Below are 17,814 nucleotides of genomic sequence, written 5' to 3'. Positions count from 1 at the left end.
CTTATACCCTTGTTATCTAGCAGTGCTTTCAACACCACAGGCCATCAAATTCTGGACGGAACGGCCCTAAACGGTTTCGCCCATACCTCTATATTCACACTCAAATGCTAACAAGCATTGGCATAGCCAATAGGTCTCGCCTTTGGGACCGTTTAAGTGTTTAGTTATCCAGCATAATATCCTTGGTGCAGTAACATTAACTGTTGCATGGCTAAACACTTATAAGGTCCCAAAGGCGAGACCTATTGGCTATGCCAATGCTTTTTATTCTTTATGTCTTGGTTGCTATTAGCTCAGGAGTGGTTGAGTTTTCTAGGCCTTCTATGGCATTGTATTTTGTTTTCTTTATGGCAGGTTTAGATAACATTAAGTCGTTAAAAGTGTTATCGTGGAATGTTAACGGCTTGAGAGTGATCCCCAGATTTCAACCATGGGTAGATCATTGCATATGTACAACGCAAGCAGTTACAGTAAAGGGGGTGGCTATAATATTTAAAAAATCTTCCCAATGTATTATTGCTGAAACCATGGTTGACTCTTCAGGCAGATGGGTAATTGTTAAGGCAGGGACTCAGGGTACATGGCTAGCCCTCGTAGCGTATTATGGCCCTAACTCGGATGATTCTACACCCCTCCATACTCTGTTTTTGCACTTACTTAAACTAAATGAACCTATTATTATAGGGGGCATTTTAATGTAATCCTTGCCTTAGCTCAAGATACTACCTCCAAGAGGGCCGCCGCAGCTATACCAAAAATGAGAGATACCTTGAAATCTATAATCCAGGACTCAGGTTGTCGATATCTGGAAGCTTAAAGGCTCAAAGAGGGAGGGGGGGGGGGGAATCGGGCAGATTCACCTTTCATAATAAAAAACACGGGCATCAATCTAGGATTGATTTCTTTTTGGTAATTCGCACTATTAGTGATCTTGTCAAGAATGTCACTCATATACCGGAGCATTTATCCGATCACTCGGCAGTCTCTCTGCAGCTTCAGCTCCGAGGCAAGACTCCAGAACGACGCTGGACGTTGAATCGTTCCCTACATTTTGAGGTCTCAATGATTGATAACTTGAAAAAATTAACAAATGAGTTTTTTCTTTTTAATCTTGACTCGGCTTCCTTAAACAAAGTGTGGGATACGTATAAAGCATATCTTAGAGGTATCTTAATTAGCCAAAATGCCATACAAAGCAAAAAGTAAAGAAGGAGTTCACTTCTATAGAAAAACATATTAAAGTAATACAAGGTAATTTGGGGCATACTCTAGATACTACTACCAAGCTATCATTAGAAGCGGATCTGGTAAAGACAAAAGCAAATTTAGCTGACTACCTGGAACTCAGGGTAAAACAAAAATGGGAAGCAAGCAAGCTTGCCAATTATGAGTACGGGGAAGGTAGCGGCAAACTTTTGGCCTGGAAGGCCAAGGCTGACCAGTCCAGAAATAATATTTAAAGATCTGAAATGCCAATCCACGGGAAATATTGTCACTGAAGATGGGGCGATTGAACAAGCATTCGTTCACTTTTTTCAAGAACTATATACAGATGATATAGATCTGAATAATGACCAGATAACAGCATTTTTTCAAGATGTAGACCTTCCGCTCCTAAGTGAGGAAAATAGAGAGGAATTATCGGCCCCTTTTACATTGGCAGGAGTTTATAGTACAATTAATAATCTGAAAAAGAGGAAAGCTACAGGACGGGACGCTCTCCCAAACGAAACCTATATACTTCTGAAGGAAGAACTGGCCCCGATTCTGCTGAACCTTTTTAATTCAGCCTATATCCTAAAACAGGAGCTTCCTCCTTCTGGGGACTTAGCTACTGTAGTTATCCTCCTTAAACCCAATAAGAATCTAAGGGCCTGTGAATCGTATAGGCTGATTTCACTGCTTAATAGTGATTACAAATTATATACACAGATTATGACTAAAAGGTTAGAGCGGATGGTGGGCACCTTAATCCATAGTGATCAGAAGGGTTTTTTGAAGGGGAGGCACCTACATGATTTGACTCATGAGTTAATAGGCACAATAGACCTGGCTAAAGAATATGACAAACCCCTAACGGTGATAACATGTGACACGGCTAAAGCGTTTGACAGGGTCAGTTGGCCCTTTCTTCAAGAGGTGATCCAGCGCTTTAATTTGGGGCAATCTTTTGAGTCAGCAATTAAGGCTCTTTATAAAAACCCTACAGCTCGAGTACTAGTAAATGGGGTTTTATCTGAGCAAGTCAAAATTGGATGGGGCTCCAGACAGGGGTGTCCACTTTCTCCCCTGTTATTTAATTTATATATTGACTTAATAAATGAGCTAAGAGCATGCAGAAATATCATCTCATTTTCTTGTAATGGGTGGGAAATTGGGCTTTATGCAGCTGACCTGATGATATTTATTGGCCACATACAGCTAGCAATGTCAGCTATTTGGGAAAATCTAGAGAGCTTTGCAAAAATATCAGGTTATGCTGTTAACCCATCAAAAACAGAGATTATGCAGTGGAATACAAGTTTTCAGAGCGACATAATCAACAAGCATTTGCAATGCAATAGGTCTCGCATTTACGCGAGTTTGAGCTATTGACATTGCAAATAACAATGCCTTTTATTTTTGTTTTCGTTTTAAGAACATACATAAAAGGCATTGTCATTTACAATGCCAATAGCTTAAACTTGTGTAACTGCGAGACCTATTGCATTGCAAATGCTTGCTCTAATTGTTGAAAAGTAGGTTTTTCTGCAGTTTATTTGCACATACTTCCTTTAACAATATACAAAAATGTTAACCACGACACTTTGAAGAGCTAAAGGGAATGTTTTCTAGTAATTGCATTTCAATCCCGCAGTCCGTTACAATTGAAACATAGTGAAAAGAGGGGTTTAAAGTTTATTATATTAAAAAATAAATGTTTTAGCTGCAAGGCCGAAATGATGACAGTTAAAGCAGGACATCTGTAAAGCAGGTGCTGCGATGATCAAGCCAAACATAACATGAAGAATTGAAGGAAGTGCCCCAATTAGTGCCTGTGTTTTTTCCCACATAACTGCCGATTTCCAAGCAATACTTGTGTTTGTATTATGCTTAAAGCAATAGAGTAACCATAAATATAACCTTGGAAGTTAAAGCAGCCACTGTGTCCAGAACTGAACCCAGGGGAAACAAATTCAGGTTCACAAGCAACAAAGTAACATGGCCATATGTTTTATAATTGCGGCACCCGCGCTGTACTTTGATGTTATAAGTAAAGCGCGGGTGCCGCGATTATACCAAAAGTAAAGAATTAGAACAAAAAATCTATTTCTTTACCTTTGGTATAATCGCGGCACCTGCGCATTACTTATAACATTAAAAGTAAAGCACGGGTGCCGCAATTATACCAAAGGTAAAGAAATAGATGTTTTTTTCTATTCCTGTACTTTTGGTATAATCCTACACAACGCCCCAAACGCAAGGACATGAAACTAACCTAGACCAGTTGAGTTTTCATTTTCTACGTGGAAATATCTGGAGAGTACACCTGCTTTAGCATGGTTACTCCTAGGTCTATGTTCGTCTTCGGAGCCCAATCCGCAGCAAAGGCCTCCATCTCAATAGCTGACCAACGTTTCTCTCTGGGGGTCAGCCTTCTGCTTATGAAAGCTACTGGCTGATCCTGACCCTCTTCATTCAGTTGTGATGACACAGCCCCTACCCCCAACTCAGATGCATCAGTTTGAACAATCAATTGTTTGGAATAATCAGGACTTTGCAGAATGGGAGCAGTGCACATGACCTGCTTCAGGTCATCAAATGCTTTTTGACAGCTAACTGCCCACTGAACTTTCTTAGGCATTCTTTTAGAGGTACGATCATTTAAGGGGGTCACTATAGATCCATAACCCTTAACAAACCTCCTGTAGTACCCAGTCTGACCCAAGAAAGCTCTGACCTGAGTCTGGGTAGTGGAAGCAACCCAGTCCGTGATGGTCTGGATTTTGCTGGGCAGTGGTTGAACCTGGCCTCCACCCACAAGGTGGCCCAGGTACACAACCTTCTTCTGCCCTATCTGGCACATGGTGGCCTTGATAGTGAGGCCTGCCTGTTGCAGGGCCTCCAAAACATTTCTCAGGTAGTCCAGGTGATTCTCCCAGGTGGAGCTCAAGACAGCAATATCATCCAGATAAGCTGCACTATAGGCTTCCAGACCTGTAAGGACTTTGTTCACCAACCTTTGAACAGTGGCAGGTGCATTCTTCAATCCAAAAGGCATTACCACAAATTGATAATGACCACTAGGGGTTGAGAATGCTGTTTTTGTTTTTGCATCCTCAGCTAATCTGATTTGCCAGTGTTTGACTTGGCATCTGTTGGCGTGTTTCCCCAGAGTTTTTGCTTTCTGGCCTCCCGGTTTGGACTCTGTTTTTGCTGGCATAAAGTTTCTGCGCACTTTTGGCACTGCTGATCAGTGGTAAAGTGCAAGCGCTCTCTTTGTAAATTGTGTTATGGATTGGTGTTTCCATGATTAGATATTTGATTTACTTGTTAGTCCCTAGTAAAGTGCACTGACTGTGCCAGGGCCTGTGAATCAAATGCTACTCGTGGGCCTGCAGCACCGATTGTGCCACCTACGTGAGTAGCCCTGAAAAGGTACCACAGACCTGCCATTGCAGAGTCTGCGCGCAGTTTGTAACTGCCATGTCGACTTGGCCAGTGCACACACTTACCAGTAAGTAAGCCTAAGGTAGGCCCAAGGTACCTCTGTGGGCAAGGTACAGTGTATGGGTAAGGTGGGACATGCCCGGGTGTGTGTGGCATGTCCTGATAGTGAATTACGGCCAATTTAGTTCTTCACTATTGCGAGACTACCTGTTCCCCATTGGACAAAATGGTGAGTTTGTTTATAACATCTTATAATAAACATAACTGGCCCGGGGAATTAGGTAGGGAAATTAAGTTTAGTATGCCTGAACTAAGAATCTACCACTTTTAGAAAGTAGGTATTTTCTTGCCCATTCATCACGCGTGCCTCTGCTGGAATGTGGATTGCCTGTCTGGGTTTTGGATGACAGAAGGCTGGGGAGCCAGAGGGGCTCCAGATAGTCTAGGTAGGTCAGGAAAGGGCTGAATAGACGTGGGCTGCGATGGGGGAAGGGAGAGGAGATTTCCTTGCACCTCAAAGGGCCTGGTCTGCCCTCTGACTATGCCGTCTCCACCTCCTGCCAGAAATCACACCAGAGAAGGCTGAACTGGTTCTGGCCGGACACAGGCACCATCTGCCTGCAAGATCAAAGGATTTTTGTGTACAAATACTGGAGCCCAGACGCCTGAACTTTAGAACTCCTCTGGATCAAACAGACTGCCAAGAAGAAGAGCTGGAGAAGCTGTGAGGAGGAACTACTACTTGGCTGTGTGCTTTGCTGGGCTGACCTGCAGTGGCTGGTTCTGTCTTGGGCAGTGAAAGGCCTGGACTGGACTTTCTGCAACCTAATTTGTGAGCCTCTCCAAGGGCTTGAGGTAGAGCTTGCCCCCTGTTCACGAAGTCACAGTAACAGCAAAGACTTCAAGCTCTTCTGCCCGCAGCACTGGGGACTGTGTGTTTTGTGCTATATCAGAGGAAAAGCAACTCGACGATGTCTATGACGCGGCTGCGGACTCCGTGCCCTGAAGACACAGCAGAGGGCACCTCCGCAACGCTGCACCGCAACTTTGGTCTCACCGATGACGCCTGTTGATGCCGCCACCGAGCCACTGCTTGCACCGCGACCTGTGGGCACCGCACTCCACACCGCTTCGCTTCATGCGGAAGCCTTGGCACCGCAGAGAGCACCCCTGCAACACCGCACCGTGACCTTGGTCTCACCGACGACGCCTGCTAATGCTGCCACCGAGCCGCTGCTCGCACCGCGACCTGTGGGCACCGCACTGCGTACCACCTTGCTTCAAGAGGACGCCTTGGCCTACCCGTTACCGCTGATCCACGCCAAAATCGACGCAGCTGCTTGCACTGTGGTTTGAGGGCACCACTTGTAAGTCACACGAAGCACTGCCGTCATCCCGCACCACAGCCTTGGCCCATCGACGCCGGCACCACCGACTCCCGCTTGTCAGCTCGGCCTGCAAAGCGAGTGACTTCAAGGGCCTCATCACTCAGCATTTCTCACAGGTACTGTTTGCGGGTCTTCCCGACCCCGTAACTGGCCTGCGACCCCGAGGCCAGCCAGAACTGTTGGATTTGTTGTTCACGACGCTTTGGTAGCACGGGACGTAGCTACCGACATCGAGGAACTTTGTTTTAAACTTATTTTGATAACTACAGACTTTCTTTACATATAGTATTGTGGATTTGTTGTTTTTGGTCTTGTTTTAATTATATAAAAATATTGGATATTTTTCTAAACTGGTGTGGTGTCTTTTTGTAGTGCTTACACTGTATTACTGTGGGTTATGTGGAAATGCTTTACACACTGCCTCTAAGATAAGCCTGTCTGCTCGTGCCAAGCTACCAAGGGGGTGAGAAGAGGTTATTTTAGGAGTGTAACTCCCTTATCCTGACTAGAGTGGAGATTTTTCCCTGGTTTCGGCCCTTGCTCTAGCCTGCAGGAAATCCCATTTCTAACAGCCAGTAACCAGCTGTGAGATCAAATGTACTTAGAAACTTGGGGGAGGCCAAAGTATCAATAAGTTCATCCGTCCTTGGAATTGGATGAGCGTCAGTCCTAGTGACTGCATTGAGACCCCTGTAGTCTACACAAAACCTCATCTCTCTCTTACCACCCTGAGTGTGAGGTTTTGTGACTAAGACTACTGGGCTAGCTCAAGGGCTATATGAGGGCTCAATCACTCCCAGTTCCATCATTTTCAGGACTTCAGTCCTGATTTAGTCCCTGACATGGTGAGGTTGCCTGTAAATCTTATTTTAACAGGCAGACTGTCACCTGTGTCCACCTCATGTGTACACCAGGTAGTCTGACTTGAGTCAGTGAGAACATGTGTCTAAACTGATTCAGGACTTGCCTACAATCAGTTTGCTGCTGGTCAGTGAGGCTGCCTTCCAAGGCTACATCATCCACTGAACCATTATCAGGGTTCTGTGAGAGCAGGTCAGAGAGTGGATCACTCTCTACCTCCTGTCCCTCATCAGTAGCCATGAGAAAGCCCATGTCTGCCCCGTCCACATATGGCTTGTGTCTGTTCACATGGAGCACCCAATGGGGGCTCCTGGGAGTACCAAGGTCCACCAGGTAGGTAGCCTCTCCCTTCCGCTCAAGTATGGTATGGGGTCCACTCCACTTGTCTTGGAGAGCTGCTGGGGCCACAGACTCCATCACCCATACCTTCTGTCCTGGCTGATACACAGCCAAAACAGCCTTTTGGTCATGCCAGGCTTTTTGTAATTCCTGGCTAGCCTCAAGGTTATTTGATGCCTTCTTCATGTACTCAGCCATCATGGAGCGGAGACCAAGTACATAGTCCACTATGTCCTGTTTAGGGGGTTTGAGAGGTGACTCCTGTGAGAAGTTGGCCCGGTATATGCTGTCCACTAATTAAAGTGGGCACCTTGTATCAGTCCAAACAACCCTTATGATGTATGAGGTCAAAGATACCCTTTATTGAAAGCTATCCTAGAGGTAGCTATGGAGAGCAGCCTTCAGGCTTAATCTTGAAGGAATGTAAAGCAGATTGTTTTACCAGAATATCACCTCCTGAATGATGAAATGATAGGAGAAGCACAAAGTGTTTGTATAAAAATATGTATTTATTTCTAAAAAGCTCTCTACTATTCTCTACACGAGAATAGAACACAAAACACTCAATACGTTTCAATAGAACAGTTGTAAGTAGCACAATACGCAGTGGGCTCCCAGGGGAGACCGAACCATATACTAAAAAAATGGTATAACAGTCATGACATCAATAGACAGTGTCTAGAGCACGTAGAATCGCTGGGACCCCAAGGAACCACCCAGGGTGAGTAGACTGGGACCCCATGGAGGACGGGTGCAGTGTGTGAACATGAGCATTGGCTCCGTACAAATCTATGGGAAAAACGCGGTTAAAGTTTTACAGTTTAAAGACACTTCGGAGCGGACTTCAAGCAAGATCTTTGGAACTTAAGAGGTTCTAAGGCCAATCCACCTGTGGATACCGAGGTACCGGAGTTACCTATCCCAGAGGAGCCGGGTGCATAGGGGTCAATTGGTGTCGGAAACCTCCGTCGTTTTTAATGGCGTGCTGAGATGAAATACTGCTGCCATGGAAGTGGAGAGTGTCCAGTGGAACCCAAACCTGGATTCGAGGTAAGAGGAACCTGAAAGCAGAGGGGACAGAGTCTGGGTCACTTCACGTGACCAGGGGCTCAGTAGGCGAGTGCCCACCAATGCCGGGTGCTTCAGGTGAGATGAGGTGCTGCTTGACTCTTCAGCCATGAGGACCAGGAGATGTCGAGGATGGCCAGAATTTGGAGTTGATCTGTCCTACGAAGAATATCGACTGCTGAGGGGTTGGTGTCTGGCAGGGGTACCAACAAGCCTTGGCAAATGCAACCAATGCATAAAAAGAAAACAAGTTACAGTGTGGACCAGCAAGGTCCAGGAGACTCTCCAAGCAATTGAAAGTCAGGGCACATCTGGAGCAACCAGGTAAGTCCAATAACAAACAAGGTGACCCTCGGCAGGACCCACAGGCCAACGGATCAGGGATCGAGAGGAGACCTCAGGCAGGATTACAAAGTACAAGCCCACTGCGCACACGGTGCGAGGAGGCTGGAGATCTTCAGTGGAAATACTGCTCGGGGTCAGGACTACACAGAGTCCAATGCACAACTTCAGGAAATGCTGGTAAGTATGTGCAGTTGCAAAAGAACGCGGTGCACAGGGGTTTGGGTCACACAGTCCCAACGAGGGATACTGGCCTCAGCTTCACTGGAAAGGCAGATCGACCTCAGGGACCTTCAGGGACCCACCTCCTGTGTTGCAGAAATCTTCGGAGTCATCAGGAGCTCGGGAGATGCAAACTGGTCAGATGTGCTTAAGGTGCCTGCTTCAGCAGGGGAGTAACTCCTTTACTCCAAGGGAGATTCTTCAGTCATCCAGCGTCGTGCAGACAGTCGAAGTACTTGGTATCTTCTGTAGCAGAATCTTGTCCAGGTAAAATCCAAAGTCCTGTAGCCAGGTAATCCATTTTATACCCACGGGAAGGGGTAGGACAGATTCAGGGGTCCCTCCTATGGGAAGGGCAGGACAGAGGGGATGATACACCCATGTCCCTTTGTCCAGTTTCACACCAGAGCAGGAGCAAATGGCTTCTAAACCAGTTTGAGCTGGACTATGCACAGGGACACCAAATGTGCCCATAGTGCAGACTTTCTGGCACTCTCAGAGTGCACACACCCAGTCCCAATACACTAAAACCTGTCTGTGAGGTGGTCACACCACCCTGTGACAGGATACCTATTGCCAGGCATTCCCCAGCAGCAGGAGGGCAGAAATGTGTCTGTGGCTGGCAGCGTCCATTTTGTGCTGCCCAGGTTAAGAAAGCTGCTACCGGGGAGACCCGTGACCCATGCATGTCTTCGTGGAAGGGTGGAATCTTGGTGTGGTGGTATTATTTCAAGGTGTTTGACACCAAACACGACATGGTTCTAAGCAGCCATTTTAAAGTTAGCTTTTACCGGTAGGATATAATGTACATTAAACTGTATGTATGGCTGCATCACATACAACCTGGGAGAATAGTCTCCGAAAGCTGCAAAGGGTCCCTGCTCATGCAGGGGCACCCTCTCACGTAAAACCCAGCACCGTGTCTTCAGGATTGATATGGCCTGCTATATGGGTGACTGATAGGTTTTAAGTGTAGTGATTTAGATACAGATATAGGTAACCTATATCTAAGTAAGGGGTGCATGCACCACCTTACACAGGTTGCAGTAGCTAACCTGTGGTGTCATATTGAATGGCCTCTCCTGGGTGGCATAATACATGCTGCAGCCCATGGGAGGCCTCTGGGGTACCTAGGCCTTTGGTACATGTGTACCATATACTAGGGACTGACAAGGGTACCCCAGTATTCAATCTGGAGTGTACCTAAGGTACACACATTGCAATTTAAGGGAGAAAGCAGATATACTGGTCTCCTAGATAGCAGGATCCCAGTCATACTAGTCCAAAAACAGTAAAACATCAGCAAAAAGTGAGGGTAACCATAAGAGGTAGATCCTACTTTTCTACACTGTGGTCTTGTGGATTTGTGGGATGGTGGCCAGGGCCAGTTGGGTGGAGCGGAGATGTCTGGTTGGTGTGTGGAGGGAGAGGCGGCAGTAGAGGTATGCAGATCCAGCGTTGTGGAGGGCTTTGCAAATGTGCCTGAGGGGCTCGAAGGTAAATCTTTTTTTGATCGGGAGCCAGTGTATGTCTCTTAGGTGACTGGTGATGTGTCTGCAATGGGGAAGAATGAGTCTGGCAGAGGTATTCTGGAGGTTCTGTAGTTTCTTAATTCGCTTTTTGGTGGTATCGGCGTAGAGTGTGTTGCTGCAGTCCAGTCTGCTGCTGACGAGTGCATGGGTGTCTTCTGAAGCATACAGAGCGTGTGGAAGCAGGAGAACGAGACAGCATTGATTCATAGAGAGTGAGGAGTCCAGTATGATGACACGGTTACGTACTTGGTCCGTGGGTGTGTGGTGGGTTCCAAGCGCAGCGGGCCACCACAAGTCGTTCTAGCGGAGGGGGTGGAGCCAGGGTCAGGACTTCAGTCTTGTCTAAGTTGAGCTTGAGGCAGCTGTCCTTCATCCACATTGCGTCTGCCTTCAGCCCATCGTGGAAGTTGCTCTTGCCATCTGTGGGTTTGTCTGTGAGGGAGAGAATCATCTGGTTTTGGTCTGCGTAGGAGATGTTAAGTTCATGGCTTCTGACGATGGCTGCAAGCGGGGCCTTATAGTTGTTGAAGAGAGTGAGGATCAGGGAGGTGGGTGCCCTGGGGCACTCCGCAGCTGATCTCTGTGGGTTCTGAGTAAAAGGGTGGAAGTCTGACTCACTATGTTTTTCTGGTGAGGAAAGACCGGATTCATTCTAGGGTCTTGTTGAGGATGCTGGCGTCATGGAGTCTTGAGCAGAGGGTGTGATGGGAGACGGTGTCGAAGGCTGCCGAGAGGTCCAGTAGGATGAAGGTTGCAGTTTTGCCTCGGTCGAGGAGGGTGCCGATGTCGGCTGTAGTGGCAAGGAGCACGGTCTCGGTGCTGTGGCTGCTTCTGTAGCCGACTGGGAGAAGTCCAGGATGTTGTTCATTTCCATGAACTCGGAGAGTTGGGTGTTGATGAACTTCGATGACTTAGGTTGGCAAGGGGAGCAGAGAGATAGGTCTGTAGTTCTTTAGGTCTGTCGGGTCGGCAGAGGGTTTCTTCAGCAGGGGGTTGATTTCTGCATGTTTCCAGTCTTCTGGGAAGGTGGCGGACTCGTTGGAGCAGTTGAAGGTGCCGCAGAGTTCAGGGGCGATGGAGGTGCCGGCTCTGTTGAAGATATGGTGAGGGCAGGGATCCGAGGGGGATCCAGAGTGTATGCTCTTCATGATCCTGAGGGTATCGTCAGAGGTGATGGTGCTCCAGATGGGCAGGGTATGCTGGGGTCTGGAGCCATTGGGTGCAATGGTTACGGGTGGGTCTTGGGTTGCAAAGCTGTCGTAGATCTCCTTGATCTTGTGGTGGAAGAAAGTGGCGAGGTTGTCGCATAGGTCTTGAGAGGGGGAATGTCTGCCGTCTCCGTGCTGGATTTGGCATATTCTTTGACCACGGCGAAGAGTTCTTTGCTGTTGTATGCATTGGAATTGATGCTTTCCTGTATAGCTGTTTTCTTTGTTTTTCTGATGAGGTGGTGTTGTGCAGTGATGGCGGTTTTGAAGGCTGCATGGTCTGCCAAGATCTTGCTGCTCTTCCATTTATTCTTGAGCCATCTGCACGCATGCCTGGATTCTTGGAGGCCAGGAGAGAACCAGCTGGCTTTCTTGGACGGCCGCATGCCTGAGGGTTTCCTGAGGGGGACAATGTGTCGGTGCAGTTGGAGATCGAGTGGTGGAGGTTGCGTGCTGAAGCACTGGCGTCCGTGGATGTTGGTGGTGGGGTTTTGCTGAGGGAGGTGGTGAGCTGGTCTCCGGTGACTTTGTTCCAGATTTTGCGAGGATGGCGGTGGGCGTGGTGGTGTACGGTGTGTTTGGCAAAGGAGAAGTGGACGCAGTGGTGGTCCAATGTAGCTTTGAGGTGTGGCCGACGGTGATGTTACTTGCGGAGAAGATGGGGTCGAGCGTGTGTCCTGCTGAGTGGGTTAGAAGGGTGACCAATTGCTTGAGTCCGATGGTGGCGAGGTTCTCGAGTAGAGAAGAGCTGTTGTGGTCGGCTTTGTTGTCCAGGTGGAAATTGAGGTAGCCGAAGAGAATGTAGTCCGTTGAGGCGAGAGCGTGGTGAGCGATGAATTTGACTAAGGCGTCGCTGAAGGAGGGAGGTGGGGTCTGGGAGTCTGTAGATGAGGGAACCGTGGAGGGTGATGTTCGGGTTGGTCTGGATGTGGAAGTGGGGCTGGTGGTGTTCCATGTCAGGTGAGTGGTCATTGAAGCTGGTTGTGAGGCAGAGGGTGTTTTTGTGTACGATGGCGATGCCTCCTCCCTGCCTGTTGGTGTGGTACTTCTGGATGATTTTGTAGCTGTCAGAAATGGCGGTTCAAGTGTCCGGGGCTTAGTGGGATTCATCTATGTTTCCATGAAGAAGGCAATGTCAGGGGAGATGAATTAGAGTAGGTACCAGATCTCTATGGCGTGTCTTCTGAGGGAACGAGTGTTGAGTAGGAGGCAGCTGAGGTGGTTGAGTCAGGTTCGCAATGGTTGTGCGGTAGGTGGGTTTGGTGTGCGGAGGCAGGAGAAGCCACAGTTACAGCAGTTGAACGGGCCTTGGGTGTCCTTCGGAGATATGAGATGGCAGCAGGCAGTGGGGCATCCTGGGTTGAGTGCATGCAGGGTGACGACGTCGCAGCAGTGGGAACCACGAGAACCAGGATCCCTGGCGGTGGGCGCCGTCCAGACAGGTGGGCTTGCTTTTGGCGCAGCCGCCCAGCAGCTGCCATTAAGTAGTGGTGGGGAGGTGGAAGGTGCTGGTCAGCTGGGAGGCGGAAAGCCACGCTGGGAGGGTCGGGCCACAGGGGTAGGCAGCACCGAGGGCCGGAAGTGCGAAGGGGCAAGAGAATGGCACAGAAGGAGAGATAAAACAAGAGATTTAGCACAGAAAGAGAAATACAGGACAGAAATACAAAAAATACAGGAAACAGAAAGAAATACAGAGACCAGAAAGAAAGACAGACAATACTCACCAAGGGCCCACCAAGGATGAGGCGCAGGTGGAGGAGGGCCTCGAACCCAGGACCTGGACACAGGAGAGCAGACCATTATTTGGTGGAGCTGGGCGACGGGGGCAGGGTCAAGGGACGTGTTTATTGTTGTGCACCTTATACATTTGCTTCTCCAAAAACACAGGAAATGCTACTTTTTATTGCACTGTCCAAGAACTGTACAGTTAAATATTATAACTCGTACACTTTTGAGGTCCTATATGCAAGTTTGAAGGATAGCATTAAACACATTTGTTAGAAGGTGTAGCAGCCAACACATAAATAAAGCCACAAAACTGGCCACTATCTTGGCATCGTATCAGCATGTGCCTCCTGCACTAGATGACTGCGGCGTCTGTCAAACCTCTCTCTATACCTCATTATTGAACCAGTATGCATTCACTCTGAGCACCACACAGGGGTCATTATCCTCCAGCACACGTCACAATGAGCAAGAATCAAATCCAAACACCCCACTGTTAAAGGTCCAACTGGAGGGAGGGGAGGGATGGGTGAGCATTTTTCATATGTGGAGGAAAAGCAGCATTTTGTCTTCTTAAGCACTCCCCATAGCTGAAAAGGGGAATTTTCTGACCTTTTGTGTGAATTGTGCATTATTATGGCACCACTTTTAGGTGGTGCTCAAAGGCTGCTGCCCTGTTTCAGCCAATGAAAGCATTAGCTATTGGTGCTGTTAGTCCCAGAACAGACAAGTGGCCCTGACAGATCACCCCACGTCAGTGGGTCATGGCGTCTCCATCCCTGGGTGGCCGTCAAACAGCCTGGGCTCTCTGGGAGCTTGACCAAGAGTTAACTTCACTTGAAACAACTGGGCTTTAGAACCAGGGGCAAAGGTCTCCTTACAGGGGCAGCTAGTGAACGAGGGCGCAATATGTCTCAAAACCGCAGCTGGCATCAAACAAAGGAACATCTGGAATGCTAACTGTTGGTGACTGTTAGGGGGCAGACAGTGTCAAGAGACAAAGGGGTTTTCTATTCAATTGATGGTGTGTGTAATAGCTTGAGGGGCTGAAATACATAGTTACAAAACGGCTCCTCTGGCGCAGACAAGTCAGTGCCTCCAGGGATGTTCATTGCCACTGCAATTCAACTAATACATGCACAACTAAAGCGGTCTAGGCACACGTGTCACCTGAGAAGTCACTCAGCACACACGGACTCAAGCCAGCCTCAGGCACACCCCTGGCTAGAGCGGTCTAGGCACACGTGTCACCTAAGAAGTCACTCAGCACACGCGAAGTCAGGCCAGCCTCAGGCACACCCCTGGCTAGAGCGGTCTAGGCACACCTGTCACCTAAGAAGTCACTCAGCACACCCGGAGTCAAGCCAGCCTCAGGCACACCCCTGGTTAGAGCGGTCTAGGCACACGTGTCACCTAAGAAGTCAGTCAGCACACGCGTAGTCAAGCCAGCCTCAGGCACACCCCAGGCTACAGCGGTCTAGGCACACGTGTTACCTAAGAAGTCACTCAGCACACGCGTAGTCAAGCCAGCCTCAGGCACACCCCTGGCTAGAGCAGTCTAGGCACACGTGTTACCTAAGAAGTCACTCAGCACACACGGAGTCAAGCCAGCCTCAGGCACACCCCTGGTTAGAGCGGTCTAGGCACACCTGTCACCTAAGAAGTCACTCAGCACACACGGAGTCAGGCCAGCCTCAGGCACACCCCTGGCTAGGGCGGTCTAGACCCACGTGTCACCTAAGAAGTCACTCAGCACACGCGTAGTCAGGCCAGCCTCAGGCACACCCCTGGCTAGAGCAGTCCCTCAACAGACTGAAGCAACTGACTGTACATAGGAGTAAATCTGGAACCTCCTACACATATGTAAGATTAGCAAATGAAGCCTTGTCATTTTGGCCACCACAATCCAGCCCTAAGCTTTCAATTAGGAATAGAAGGTTTCTGCAAAGTGTAACTTCCTGGTGTTTTCAAATGAATCAACTCGACTAAAATACCAGATTATAAGAGTCTACAAAAGGAAAGCATAGGACAGAAAGACGCAATCTACTGTGAAAGTCACCTCGAAGCGCTACATGTGTAGCCAGAGTTTTACAGCTCTTTAGCCGGTTTTGTGCGTGTAGCCAGTTGTCCTTTCTGCATACGTGTAGACAAAATTCACTTCTGCAGCTGTGCAGCCAGCGTTTTCCTTTTCTACATCTGTCGACAGCAATCTCTACCACAGAAAGTTGCCCTTTATACACATAAGGCAGACTTGTCTCCTACAGCTGTCTAGATACAACTGCCCCTTTCATGCACGGGTAGCTGAACTTCCCTCCAACATCCAAAGTTATCCCTTTACACATATGAAACCCTATTGAATTAACTGAAATAAAAACAGGCTGCTTAACATGTTTTTGCAACATAAATTATGACGTAACAACGCCAAAGAGTAAACTCAGATGGCAAATTCCTAAATTAAAGCCAGGCTCTCTAATTGGGTGCGAAGCAGGTTGTAAAGCGAGATATTCACACATGGAGGCGCAGAAGGGGGTGCAGCAGGACAGTCATCATATGAAGAAGTCCTCACAGCGCACACCGGGCAGAAATACTTTAAGGCAGTGGAGTCAGAGAAGGGTTTGGAACATGCACCCAACCTCCAGGGAGTCGAGTGGTGATATAAAGAAAACCCAACAATTGCATAATGGGAAATTGGGAAGAGTTGCACCAGCAACTGCTGGTCCTGGTTCCCGGTGCAGGAGAGGCGGTGAATGGTGGGGTAGGGACAGTCTTGGGTGGGAGGGGGATGCTGCAGCCGAGATGTGAGGAGTCTCCTCCCCTCTCTAGCTGCAGCCTGCTCTCTGGCAGCCCCTGCCACTGTTGCAGCTGCCCAGGAGAGACGTGGAAGTGCGAGATGACATCGTCATCTGCGCACAACTTTCCCCCTCGGCTCCATTTGCCACTCACAAGATGGCCGCCGAGGCCGGTCACGGTGGGCAGCCATGCTCGAGGTGGCAACGAAAGTCAGCTTGACTGCTTACCAGTGGTGGGAAAACGCGGCTGTCGGGCCTCGAGGGAAATAATAATGGCCAATAAAAAACAAGCATTTGCAATGCAATAGGTCTCGCATTTACATGAGTTTCAGATATTGGCATTGTAAATGACAATGCGTTTTATTTATGTTTAAAAACCAAAACATAAATAAAAGGCATTGTCATTTATAAAGGCAATAGCTCAAACTTGCATAAATGCGAGACCTATTGCAAGTGGTAGACATCACGGACAACGGGAGCGAGGGAGGGACGGGGTGGAACGAAGGCAAGGACAACGGGAGCCGTGTCTGCAGTAAGATTTAAAGTGCAAAGATGAGTCACTATTTAGGACCATCCAGGGGTGTGATGGCTGCGTCAGTGCCTGCAGATCTCTGCAGATCCCCAGATCCTACTTTCGTTCAGGAGTTTTTTAAAAACCCGTAGAGTGACTGGTTCCAAAGTCCACATTGGACAGTGTTTCCTTTTTGAACAGTACAGAGATGTTCAGAATGTCTGACCCTGTCAATCTCTGCTCTGTCCTTCCTCCCACATAGTCTCATTGCCAACAGCCTCCCTGTCAACATTTTTCTGTTCTAAACCAAAATCATAAAACATACTCTTTTGCTAATGCCCGAGGCTCCCACTTGAATCCTTAACACCCCTAAAGAACTTTTCACATGTCACAGGCATTTCAGCCAACTGCGTCCTTGGACCTGGAAGATTCAGTGTTTGAATAGACTCCATCAGCTCAAACGCAGCCTCCACATCCTTCAGCATCATCAACATGCTCAAACGCAGTCTCCACAACCTTCAGCATCTTGGAAATGCTCAATCCCAGCCTCCACATCCTTCAGCATCATCGACATCAACAAACCCAGCCTCCACAACCTTCAGCATCTTGGACATGCACAAACCCAGCCTGCACATCCTTCAGCATCATCGACCAGGACAAGCCCAGCCTCCACATCCTTCAGCATCATTGACATGCGCAAATAAAGCCTCCACATACTTCAACATCATCGGCATGGACAAACCCAGCCTCCACATCCTTCCGCATCATCGTCATGTTCAAATAAAGTCTCCTATCCACAGGAGTCGCCCACAACATAGGTCACAGCAGCATTTTATGCTTCACAGTGAAGTTTAAGTCCCATCGCAGTGAGAACTCTATTCCCAGGGTTCAGAATCCTATTCATCATCTGCATTGAAGCTTCACATACCTGCAGTAGCTCCTGGGACCTCTCGGGCCTCATGAGGTGCCAACACTGAAAATGAAATGACACTTATTAATATCAAGGCTATCGCAGACAAGTAGAGTTATCGAAAAAAGGTGTCCACTTTAATGTGATTTCATGAATTATTATTAGGTCTCTGTAATGTAGGATCTTAAGTAGCCCCCAAAATCTTAGTCAGAATGTGCAGGAATGGTTCATTTATGTGGCAGGGTTTACTACGGAGATATTGATTATGA

At 48.1% G+C, this 17,814-nt stretch overlaps 1 long non-coding RNA gene across 1 annotated transcript in view; it reads right to left on the bottom strand.

Moving 5' to 3' along the window:
- Nucleotides 1–17,609, bottom strand: part of LOC146822460 (uncharacterized) — a 76,190-nt gene extending 58,581 nt beyond the window's left edge. The window contains exon 1 of the long non-coding RNA XR_014963311.1: nucleotides 17,564–17,609. This is a non-coding gene — a long non-coding RNA (uncharacterized LOC146822460). The remainder of the gene's footprint in view (nucleotides 1–17,563) is intronic.
- Between the last annotated feature and the right edge of the window lie 205 nt (nucleotides 17,610–17,814).

The sequence above is a fragment of the Triturus cristatus genome, chromosome 6, assembly GCF_964204655.1.
Source record: "Triturus cristatus chromosome 6, aTriCri1.1, whole genome shotgun sequence".
Lineage (NCBI taxonomy): Eukaryota > Metazoa > Chordata > Amphibia > Caudata > Salamandridae > Triturus > Triturus cristatus.
The sequence above is the reverse complement of the archived record's forward strand: the minus strand, read 5'-3'. Positions and strand labels throughout refer to the sequence as shown.